Raw genomic sequence first — 12,139 nt, 5'->3', positions numbered from 1 at the left:
AATCAATTCTCATTCCCTTTCCTCCATTTATGTAGGGTTCCTGTTACTGCTAATTCTGAGAGTGTCTGTTAATCTCACTAAACTGATGCATCACAGTTAGTTGAGGGGGATGGGAACCCAGCTGTCTCTCCCCTGAACCCACCTACATTCCTCTCTCTGTTCCAAGCAAGTTCTCATAACTGAAGTCACATTTTCTTAATCTGACATCATGACTCTCATTACATTCTTCATCTCTCTTCAGAAAACAGACTTTCAATGATGAAATTTGGTTTATAAAAACAATTACCTGAGTTACAGTCAATTCACTAAAATGTAAGGATGGGGAAGAAAAGAGAGATTTGCATAAACAGTAGGGGATATTATATACATACACACACACACACACACACACACACATATATACAGAGAGAGAGAGAGAGAGTGGGGGAGAAGTGTTTGAAATTATTTGTTGATATATAAATATTATTGCAGAATTAATTTATTTACGTTACTTTTCTGAAACCTTCAGGAATCAGAATTACTACTTGGGAGACTCCTAAAACAATCTTGAAATTGTTAACAGATTGATATTATTAACATTATTAAGGAAGAAATCTCCAAGCTTCAATGTTAGCAACTCTCTCTTCCACTGATCTTTTGACAAATGTATCTAACATGACATCTCTGAACTTTAAAATTGTTTGTTATATTATGCTAATCTGAAAAATTAAGAAATAAGGTGTAGTCCTAAAGTTATTTATTTATTTATTTATTTATTTATTTATTTATTTATTTATTTATATATATTTATATTTATATTTATATTTATATTTATATTTGAATTTATATACCGCCCTTCTGCCCCTAGGGACTCAAAATTAAAGCCGAAATTAAAATACATACAATATAAAAGTTAAGATAGCTAAAATAAATTAAATCAATCAGCCCCCAATTTAAAACCCCAAAGCTATACAATTAAAACTAACCCATAAAAAAACCTAATTAGGCTAGGCCGGCTTGCTGAAATAAAAACGTCTTCAGGGCCTTACGGAAAGTGCGGAGATCCGGGATCAGTCGTATTCCGGGAGGAAGCTCATTCCAGAGGGAGGGTGCCCCCACAGAGAAGGCTCTCCCCCTGGGGGCCGCCAGCCGACATTGCTTGACCAACGGCACCCTGAGGAGGCCCACTCTGTGAGAGCGTATTGGCTGGTGGGAGGTTATCTGTAGCAGAAGGTGGTCTCGTAAATACCCTGGCCCTAAGCCATGGAGTGCTTTAAAGTTGAGTACCAACACCTTGAAGCGCACCCAGAAGACCACTGGGAGCCAGTGCAGCTCGCACAGGAAAGGTGTTATATGGGAGCACCATGTCGCTCCCGTAATCACCCGCGCGGCCGCATTCTGGACCAGTTGGAGCCTCCGGGTGCTCAAGGGGAGCCCCATGTAGAGAGCGTTACAGTAGTCCAGGCAGGAAGTGACGAGAGCATGAGTGACTGTGCATAAGGAATCCCGATCCAGAAAGGGGCGCAACTGGCGTATCAGGCGAACCTGATAAAAAGCCCCCCCTGGCCACGGCCGTCATATGCTCTTCTAAAGACAGCCATGTATCCAGGAGGATGCCCAAGTTGCGAGCCCCCTCTGTGGGGGTCAATGACTCGCCCCCAATAGCCACGATGGCACCAGCTGGCTATATCGGGATGCCAGCATCCACAGCCACTCAGTCTTGGAAGGGTTGAGTTGAAGCCTGTTCCTCCCCATCCAGACCATTTCATTTGCAAAATATAAATGTGTATATGATAAAACAAGTTGAGTGGTAGTAAGGCAAGTTATGGCCCTCTCGGGTATCATTTCTAAATAACTGACAAATTAAAATGGTTAAAAATGAAATTGCAAGAAATAAAAAAGTAATTATTAGTCATGAAATTATGATCCAAACTTTTGCTGAATTGCAAGAAAACTGGCTTGAAATCCTTTTCACACCGTTTAGCAGCATAGGAAGCATCTGTATTTGCTTCTAGGTGTGTGAGTGTCTGTGTGTGCCCACGTGTGTATTTTGTTTCTGGGGGGTAGTCAGGTTGTGTGGTGCATGCATGTTGACTGTGTGTATGTGAGCATCCATGAGAGTCTAATTGGGTTGGCTATATCTAGATTGCTTCTAAATAAATGGATATGTGTGAATTTTAGGATTAAATTAGGAAAAATATGTGCAATCTCCTTAAGATAGCCCTTGTGACTCAGCAATTAGGCTTAGGAGGGAAAAAAACATCCCCAGTGGTTCCATTGGAAAGCTGACCCAGACAAAGTAGGAATGTGAGATTTGGGATTAACAAAAACGTGGGTAACAACTTTACATCTGGTTCATGGGAACCGGACTTAACCAACAAGCTAACATCGATGGAATAGGATTTCAGAAAAAGTTATACACCCTTATGTAATTTGGGATATGTTTTAATATGTTTATCAGTGACAGAAAGCTGCCTTTGATGAAAAAGAGAGAGAAAGAGAGAAAGAGAGATCAAGAGAAAATACTATTTATTTTAAAAATTATGTTGTATTTAATATTACGATTAAGATATTTCACCCAGAAATCTTATAGTTTGACTTCTTTACTGGGTAGAAACCTCTGAATACGGCCGGTGGCATATTTTCTTTTTCAGTCCGTAAATACAGTAGTGGCCAAAATTGTGGAAACCTTTTGGGGAAAGTGTATTTTTGAGGTTCGATGGCTAATAACACCACTTTTTTTTGGAGTAGTACCATAAAATTATATATCAATGGAAAGATAATTTAATCAAGAATGTAATGCTTTTCAACTTTTGTTTGAGAGATAAAGGTGGCTTTTTTTTTGTGGAATTCTAGATTTTAGGCCAAATTCCTGCAGTCTGTGCCAAACAGTCTTTGCACTCAACTTCACATTGCATTGCGCTATTTCATCTTGTATACACCTAGATGATTTTCTTCTGTCACATAGGCACAGTCTCTTAATTCTTCTATCATCACCTGCTGTTGTGCACCTTTTCCTGCCCTTACCAGTGTGGTTTTATAGTGACTGAGTTTCCTTATACCTCTTCAAAAACTTAGAAATGCCACTTTTGGTTAAGTTTCCACCAATTTTTTTCTAATTTCTTTATAACTGTGGCCTTATTCACTTAATAATACTATTTTACATCACTTTCTGGGTGACCAGTCAACTCTTTACACCATTACTTTAATTTTATTACATTTTACAAGCTCACTAAATGAAAGAACACAAAGAAACCCAAATAACTTGATAGCAACCACGTAACACCCTGACAAATGTCCTCTTCTCAGTTTCAATACATGACATCAATAACCTACTGTGATCTTATTGGCTCATTGCCAATCAAAACAACATGACACCTGATTGGCTCTCTAAACACTTGTGCTCATTGGCTACAATCAGATGAAGGAAAGCTACCTGATATCAACCAAAGCAAGTTGTGTTTCCTTTTTCTGGTTATTTGGCTATAACTTTTCATAGAATACAGATAATTGAACAACCTTTGTTGCATTACATTCTTGATTAAATTATCTTTCAATTGATATATAATTTTATGGTACTACTCCAAAACAAGTGGTGTTATTAGCCATGAAACCTCAAAAATACACTTTTCCCAAAAGGTTTCCACAATTTTGGCCACTACTGTATACTACTGGTTGGTTTGGGGCCCCCTGAAGAAAATCCTTGAGGGACTATGTAAAAGGTTCATTTGTGCCTTTACAAATCAGGACCTGATTATAGCCCTGTTTTTGCAATTATTTCAGATCTAGCTTGTCTGGCATCTATTTTTAGCACCAAATTGTTTCCTCAAGAAGAATGTGTCTGCTCATTAACATTAGAGGGATGCACTGGCAGAGCATATTGTAAGGCTCTCTTTTCACTATTACCAAGACTTAAGAATAAAACATACAAATTTAATTTTCAGGGGAGAGAACAAGAGGAAATATTCTGCTGAGACATCTTTTTATTTCCCAGAATTAGAGGTCTGAGGAAAGGATGAAATGAAGGCAACAAAATTTATGTATTCTAGTGCTTTGTAAGTGTTCTAAAGAATAACGTATTGGAACAACCCTTCATTAATATAAACATGAACTAGTCTGAATACTGGCAGATTTAAAGGATTCCTGGAAAAGAGGAGGCTGTTAACTATTCACTGGAGAATAAAAGGGAAACCTATCATTTTACAACTTTTCATTCTCACCATGATAATGAGGAAGGAGACAATCCAAAGTAGTTTAGTATTTGAGGAAGGCTCATATAATGCCCAATACAGAGATAAAAAGATAATAATAAACTACATAAGGACCATTTGCACATGAATTTATGATGACAACTACTTCAGTTTTTATCTAAGGAAAAGGTAGAAAGCAACAATTGATAGTGTCCCTGGGAAGGATCATGATCTTAAAGAAAGTTGGCATGGTGTCACAATCTCAGCCCACCATTATTTAGAGCAGATGAATAGATGATGTCATCTTCACTTCACCCAACATTTGCCTTCTCTTTTTCCAGTTTTAAAACAATGTTATCCAGCTCTACGAGCTGTGACATGTGATCCATCTATAGTACCCTGTATTTAGGTCAGATAAGAGATGGGAGCCAATTTTCCTCTTGCTGGCAACCTGAGTCTCTGAGGACACCACCATCTTCTCTAGTCTCTAGTCACTGGAGATCTGTCGGAGGAAGGTAAGTGTGTGGGAGAACAACTCTGTAACCATTCTCCCAGATGGAAAGAGTGACTGATCAATTGGGTTAGACAATGTTTGACATGCAGGATATGCATAAATAATGCTTCCCCATCTGTAGATGAGGTGCCACCAATGAGGTGAAAATGAAGGGATGGTTCTTTGCTTCATGGGACTGAAGAATTGACAGCATATCAGTCTGTAATCCCCCCACTCCATTTCCATGCATGCTTCTCTTGCTATCCTTCAATTGACACAGGTCATTTTAAAATCAGTTTTCCCAGCATGGGGGGGGGAGAGGAGGGGGGCTCTTCATTTAGGTAGAACTGTACTCTCAGGTGCTAGCTAGATTATATTCCCTCACAGAGAATCAAGCAATTTACCACTACCACCCAAAAAAAAAATCTGCTTTCCCTCTTCATTTCCCCCTAGTTTTTCTTGCTGAAGACAGCAAGAAAATCAGAGGGGAGAAAGGGGAAGTATTAGATATCTTTTCTCACTCCTTCTCTCCCCATGGCTAGTGGGTGAAAGAGAAAGGTGAGAAGCACTAGAAAGTGGTTCCCTCATGATGGAATCATGGGATTAAAGAAGTGAAAGCAGAAGATTCCCACCCCCCACCCCCAAATCTCTCAGCTACTTCTCAGACAAGAGCCTTCAGCTGCTCTGCTAGGAAGCAGAATAGGAGTCAGTAGTGGGGTCAGCATATTTTTATGCCGGCATACTTTTTCCGGCCTTACAGAGGAAAATAGATTTTAATGCTACCTTTCAGAAGAGCCCTCTGACACCTTTGTGTATGCATTCTTTGAAAACAATGAAACAGCCTCTTTTATTTTGGATTGTAAAACAATTGGCTTTTCTTTCTTCCTGTCCAAATTACCTGGTAAATTTCATCTCTGTCAGTTTGACCTGAAACATGATGATTTGTTAAATATTAGAATGTTCACATTCTAATATTTTGTGAAATGAATTGCTATTTTTCTGACAATCTAAAACACTGGCTTTCCACACAGAGTTCTTTATAACTATACTTAGAAGTTTTAAATACAATACTAAGTCCTAGTTTGTAGGGTAAATATAAAGCAAATTATTGTTTACTTGGTTCATCAACAGCCTGTAATCCCTTTTGCAGACCAAACTTCTTTACATTAAAAATGTCAATGGATGACCCAAGTTAATATTTTCACTTTCTTCCCCAATAATGTTAATCTGGTAATGCTGAATCCTAATCAAGCTAATGGTTGTTATTTTGCAAGGGTAGCCTATCATGCTTTTATTCTGAGAGGATTTTACCTTTATTCTGACTTAATTTTATCTCCTGCACGCTGAATATGAATATGAAAACTTTGCTATCTTCAAAAGAAGAAAACATCTTATTATCCTCTAGTCTTTCCTTCCAAATGCAAACCCTTGATTACAGGGCTCAGGGTTTAGGCAAACATTGCCTGCCAACCTACCCACTGGCATGAATAAGTTAAAGAGATTCTGGCAAGAAGAAGTACTTGTGTAACAAGGCAGCAACACAGAGGCCTAATTTAAGGCAAAATCACAAGGGAAGGAAGAAAAACCCTGATTTACAATCCAGCAGAAGCTGTAACTTTCAAATGCCTCATAAAAAGAACATTATTTCATTGTTTCATTTTACAGTCAAAACACTTCGAAAGTTTCAAAGGAAAGTTGTAACATTTTTGAGCCCATGGGAAAGTTACAGCGTACCTCAATAGTGTAGGAAACTGCACATTTGAGAATATGCCAAAGTTGACAATTAGATGCCACATTTTACTGTATTGCAGACATTCTCTCTTCCCTGTCTTAAGACTTTTTCTTACACATTTTATTTCCCAGACTTAAGCTTGGAAGTCAGTGAATGAATTCCACATGTACTATAGTTTGTAGTTTCACAGACTCCTTAAAAGCCACAGTATCAGATTTCACAGTACTGTGAAAAAGCTGGAAGGACTTCAAAGCACTTCTGAAACATCTATTACTTTACTAGAGGAGGAACAATAGTTTCACCATAGAAGGACGAAACGATTCTGCAGTTCCCAGATGAATAGTGCATGAACATTGATCTATGTATATTCACATGTTCTGAACATCACTACAATAATGTAAACTGGTTTGAAAGGTTGCAGACATAAAAAAAATTGGTCACCATTGCTCATCTCTGGGCAAAACATCAGAAAATGCTACTTAAAAACAGCCCAAGGTAATTTCCTAATTTAAGCTTATCTCATTGGAGTGGAGTATTATCATTTTATTGAAGTTAAATATTAGTTTAACTTAGTACAAAAAGAGTGGGATTTTTTTTCTTGCTTTATAAAACATTGTTCCAGGATAATCTGTGCAGGGTCATATGGCAGTGGTAAACTGTGGGTGCAGCCAAATCCAAAAGTACTGGGACACCTGTTTTGTTTCATTTGATGCACCCTTTCTGACTGATATTTTTGTTCCTTGTTCTCTTTCTGATTCCCTCTTTTTTTCCAACAAGTAGGCCACCGAGGAAGCTGCAAATCCATCGCTGAATTTGAGAGCAACATGTTATTAGGTCAGGGATCACATGTGGTTTTAACTTTACAGACTATATTCCTATTTTATATATTTTCTTAGATGTATTTACTTACATCTGCAGAATGTATATTGTAAAGGTATTTAAAATAAACAGCTATATAGACATTGTGTTTGTATCATTGAAAACTCAGGGATCCAGATCAGGCCACAAGATTTTTTTATTCATACCTTGTTAACATAATATAAAATGTTAACTTGTCATCATTTACGTAGCCTTCAATGTACTAGTAGTGATACAATCAAGCTGTTGAAATTAATGGTTACACTGTTTAACTGAACTAATTTATTATTTTTACTGATTTAGAAGTTAAAAGGCTTCTGATCAGTGATGGGTTGCCCCTGGTTCACACCTGTTCTATAGAACTGGTAGTAAAACCAGCGGGAGGCTCCGCCCACTGACCCTGATGTCATGAAAACGCTTCGGTGTGCACAGCCCCATTGTGAACCGGTACTAAAGGTAAGTAGAACCTACCCCTGCTTCTGATCTCTACCCACACACTCCAGCATCTCACTGGTTCCATTGGGGAGGCAGGAATCAGATTTTAAGCCCGTTTCGGAATAGAGTTCTGAGTTTAGAAATGTTTCATATAAATTTCCTTTCCTACAGCTCCTATAGGTTGATTCTCTAAAAAGACTTAGTTATGGGGGGGGGAGGCTTACCTTTTTTTTCTTCCTAGCTCACCCTATTGCTTACTTGCTATACTACCCCCAAAATTTGCATATCATCTGCCTGCATAAACGCATTTCAGAATTCTTAATGCTGGTTGGTGAGAAAAGAAAAATATCTAAAGGTGTATGGCTTTTATTCTTTACGTGTGTGTTTTACCTTTAAAATCCTAAATGAGTCATGAGAACAAGTTTACTGGGTTCCATTTTTGTCCCTTAAAATAGCAACTGACAAAGATGAAATGGATGGTGGGGAGAAGAAAAGTAAAGTTTGGCAATATTTGATAGCCTCTCCGTGGATAGGTATAGCCTATCTGAAACAAGAAAAAAATAATTTTAGCTCTGGAAATAATCCAGACAATAATAAATACATTCTCATGTAGCCTCCCAGCTCTGCAAGATCTCATCCTAGGAAATTATTAAGGAAATGAGAAAGTATTAAAATCCTTTGCAGCTGAAGTAAGTAGGAATGTAATGGTTAATCCAAGTTTTGCTTCAGGGTTATTTTACATGCATTCTGTCATATAGTATAGAACTGCTCTGCAGTTATGCTAACCTCTCCTGATTTGTCTTCCCTAAGGTAGAAAAAAAATCAGCCTAGCAACTTTATCTTTTATTGCATGATTATGTAATTAAGCCAACAACTATGGCTAGTTAAGTTCAACTAAATCTGGAAACTTTTTCATACCTTGCATTGCAAATTCACTTTTTTTCAGGGAGGATCTGTTTGGACTTTGAAATTGAACCATTCACATGTACTTTACCATCAAGGAAAATAAAAATATGGAATTATGGCAAAAGGAAGACAAACATATTTCAGACTCTGTTAAACTATGGCATATACTTTCTGCACCTGTGATTCTTCTGGAACCTGTAGCAACAGGCTGATATCCAAGCCAGGTGACTTGCCAGATTCTGAAGCTGGAAACAACCCAAGCCATTTATTTTTTTATGTCTCTTTAACAGCTAATTTGTCTCCTATTTGGCCACAGGTCATTCAAGGAAGGAAGCTACTCACTTCACTTAGTTTATGCAATGGAAATCCCCAGGAGAAGCTTGCACATCCCATGTGTGGAAAGGAAGAACCTGCGTTTCTCTGGACACAACTGGGAGCTACAGAAAAAGACCTGGAAGATGCCCAATGACATCGATATGGCACTCAATAGCAATAAATTGTTAGAATTTGCAGCAATCCAACCACCACACAATAATTCAGCAGGATTCATGTAAAAAGAAACTTCTTTATATACAGTCATATAAAGCATGATGCATGTATACAATACCCATGCAGCAGAAGCCAGAACCAGCATTCAGAATCCAGAAGCAGAAAACAATCACATATGCATAGAATCAATCTAATCAAAGAAGCAAATATATATATTTATATATCAGTCAAGCTAAGTCACACCCAGGCTCCGAGCTGTCTGACATAGCTCTCAGTCATCAAACAGTTCCCATTGGCTGATTTGTTGTTATGGCTATCCCAGCTCATGATTTTTTACACACTGACATAAATGTATGGGTAATGTGTCACTAGAATCGTATACAACAATAATTGTATTTTTGATTCAGTAGACTTCAATAGGAATCTATTAGGAGAAAGTGCAGTCACTTCAGGACTTGTTCTCCAAGCTACTGAAAACTAAACAATTGAACTTGATTAGCCTTCACCAACCAAACTGTTTGCTTGAATCTCTGCTGCACCTCTCTCTGATGAATATCACAAATGCCAAGACCAACCTGCATTTCAGCTACCAGACTGCCATCGCTGAACAACCATACAACTGATTGAATTCATACAATAATGGATGCTATATTAGTTTAATGGAAGAGGAGGATGGTGATAATAGTGGGTTTTGATCATTAAGCTTGTAATTATTGCTATGCTTTCACCTATTATCTGCATTTATTGGTATGTCATGTATTTACAACACATATATGGCCAAACAAGACTTCAGCAAACCCAAGTAAAATCCTAGGAAATACTTGTGGAAGATTGGGCATTTAGATAGTGAGGATTGAAACTTGCCCTGTGTTTACCATTTTCAATAATTTCTCACAGAACAGAGATATTGCATAGGTTGGGCAAGCTAAACAATAGCCAATACGAAGGCATTGCTTTCTGTTTCAATACAAAGATCAGTCTTTTTCATAAGAGAACTCGGTGGCAATAACAGTATTTTTCTGCTCTCCTGTCTAGTGCACACCCACCTGCCTAGTGTAGATCTGGGAATGTCTCCCAAACCCCCAAAAGACAGATCACCATAAATCAAAGGTATTCAAATTGATCAAAGGTATGGCCTACCACAACTATTAGAAATGTTTCCCCCCCCCCCAAAGGAGGGAATTGTTGAAAGTTAAAAGGCACATGATTCCCCCCCCTTTTTTTTTTAACACCTCGCTGGCTCCATTAGGGAGACAGGAATCCCCTCAGACCAAAAGAAAATGCCAGATCTCCTCACAATAAATCCACACCTAAGGAGGAATCTATGTATCTTAGGGTAAACTTCCTTTCTGGATTTCACATGCACCAAGATCAAAGCCCAAGGCAGGACCAGCTCAATTTGCACAGGAAGGACAATTGCTTTTTGACAAGAGTCACACATTAAAATCAGCACATATATAAACCACAGCCCTCAAGTACACACCAAGGACCAATCCCACGATAAAACCAAGTCTCTGGACCCCATTTTCTTAGTAGCCTATCTCTATAAAAACAAATCTCTTTGTTCTTTGGAATAAATAAATCTCCTTTGTCACAGTATGTCTGGATTTCATTTTTGATTTGTCCTTGTGCAAGCCCAGCTGGTGGAACCCCCAAATTATTATTCTAACAGTACTTTAGTGTATATATTAATATATGCCTTTATATGATTTACAAAATCTCTATGAGATACATTTTGACTTAATATGTCTGCATGTTTCACTAACAGTATTAAAGATTATTTCACCATTTATTGGTATTTACTGGGTTAATTTTTTTCCAAATATTTGCCAAAAGACTTCTGAGATCCACAATGAAAACAAAGTAGTTAGGTGACAAACATAGATCTGCTAAAATTTGGATGATGAATTAATCCAATGAGTATAAGCCTGTTCTGTTCCTTTAGGTCTACAATTAAACTTAATTTCTGCATTGTTGGCACATGAATCATCCCATCATCTAACAATCTTGTTTAATGACAGTACATGTTCCTCATATTCTCTGATTACTATGAAAAGTCAAAAGAGAGCTTCTTAACATAATTCAATAATAAACATGAAGAGCTTAATAGTGTGCTCTATATTACAGAAATAAAGATAGTTTTATTCTTCTTGGCAGGGACATGAAAATGTACAGTAATTGCATTCAGCAAGTAAGTATATTAAATATATATTAAAAATACTTTACCAATATATATTTCCCAGGATTTAAAATGAAATGATAATAAAGCTTTTAGATAGTTTGTAGTGTGACTGTATAAAATACTCCAAGCTGAGACCAGAATGGCACAAATGCATTAGGTTGGGAGATGTGGGACAGATGGGTAAGGCAAAGCCATTGGCCACCAGCAGTTGTTGCTACTGAAGGAAGATAAGGGCATAAGGGGAGAGGCTGGAAAATTAGAGGGCTATGATCAGGGGTTAAATGCTCCCGGTTCAGATCAGATCACCTGGTCCGGTAGCGACGGCAGCAGGTGGTTCGGAGAACCGGTAGCAAAAATCCCTGCCCCCCCCCCCCCCCGTCCAGCTGAACCATGCAATCATCAAAGGCTTTTTTTTTTTACTTTTAAAAGCATTTTTTCTACCTCTTTAGCCGGAAAAATGCTTTTAAAAGTAAAAAAAAAAGCCTCTGATAATCGCGCAGTTCAGCTGGGATCATCAGAGGCTTTTAAAAGCATATATATATCGCACATATGTGCTAGTCATTCCTGGCTCTAGGGGGTGGTGCTCATCTCCGTTTCAAAGCCGAAGAGCCAACACTATCCGAAGACATCTCGGTGGTCATGTGGCCAGCATGACTAAATGCCAAAGGCACAGAGAATGCTGTTACCTTCCCACAAAAGGTGGTCCCTATTTTTCTACTTGCATTTTTTATGTGCTTTTGAACTGCTAAGTTGGCAGAAGCTGGGACAAGTAATGGGAGCTCACCCCATTACCCAGCACTAGGGATTGGAACCACTGAACTGCCTACTTTTCAAAGGCTTTTATTCTGAAGGACTATCAGTACTCTGTTCAACCT

At 38.1% G+C, this 12,139-nt stretch overlaps 1 long non-coding RNA gene across 1 annotated transcript; it reads left to right on the top strand.

The window, feature by feature from the left end:
• The first annotated feature begins 7,409 nt into the window (after window positions 1-7,409).
• On the top strand, window positions 7,410-11,005 carry LOC148113082 (uncharacterized). The gene is made up of 3 exons (XR_015728607.1): window positions 7,410-7,708; window positions 8,634-8,817; window positions 8,910-11,005. It is a non-coding gene; the product is annotated as an uncharacterized LOC148113082 (long non-coding RNA).
• The last annotated feature ends 1,134 nt before the right edge of the window (window positions 11,006-12,139 follow it).

Source organism: Pantherophis guttatus, chromosome 6 (genome assembly GCF_059756535.1).
Source record: "Pantherophis guttatus breed Tessera chromosome 6, ASM5975653v1, whole genome shotgun sequence".
NCBI lineage: Eukaryota > Metazoa > Chordata > Lepidosauria > Squamata > Colubridae > Pantherophis > Pantherophis guttatus.
This window is presented reverse-complemented; position numbering and strand designations above follow the sequence as displayed.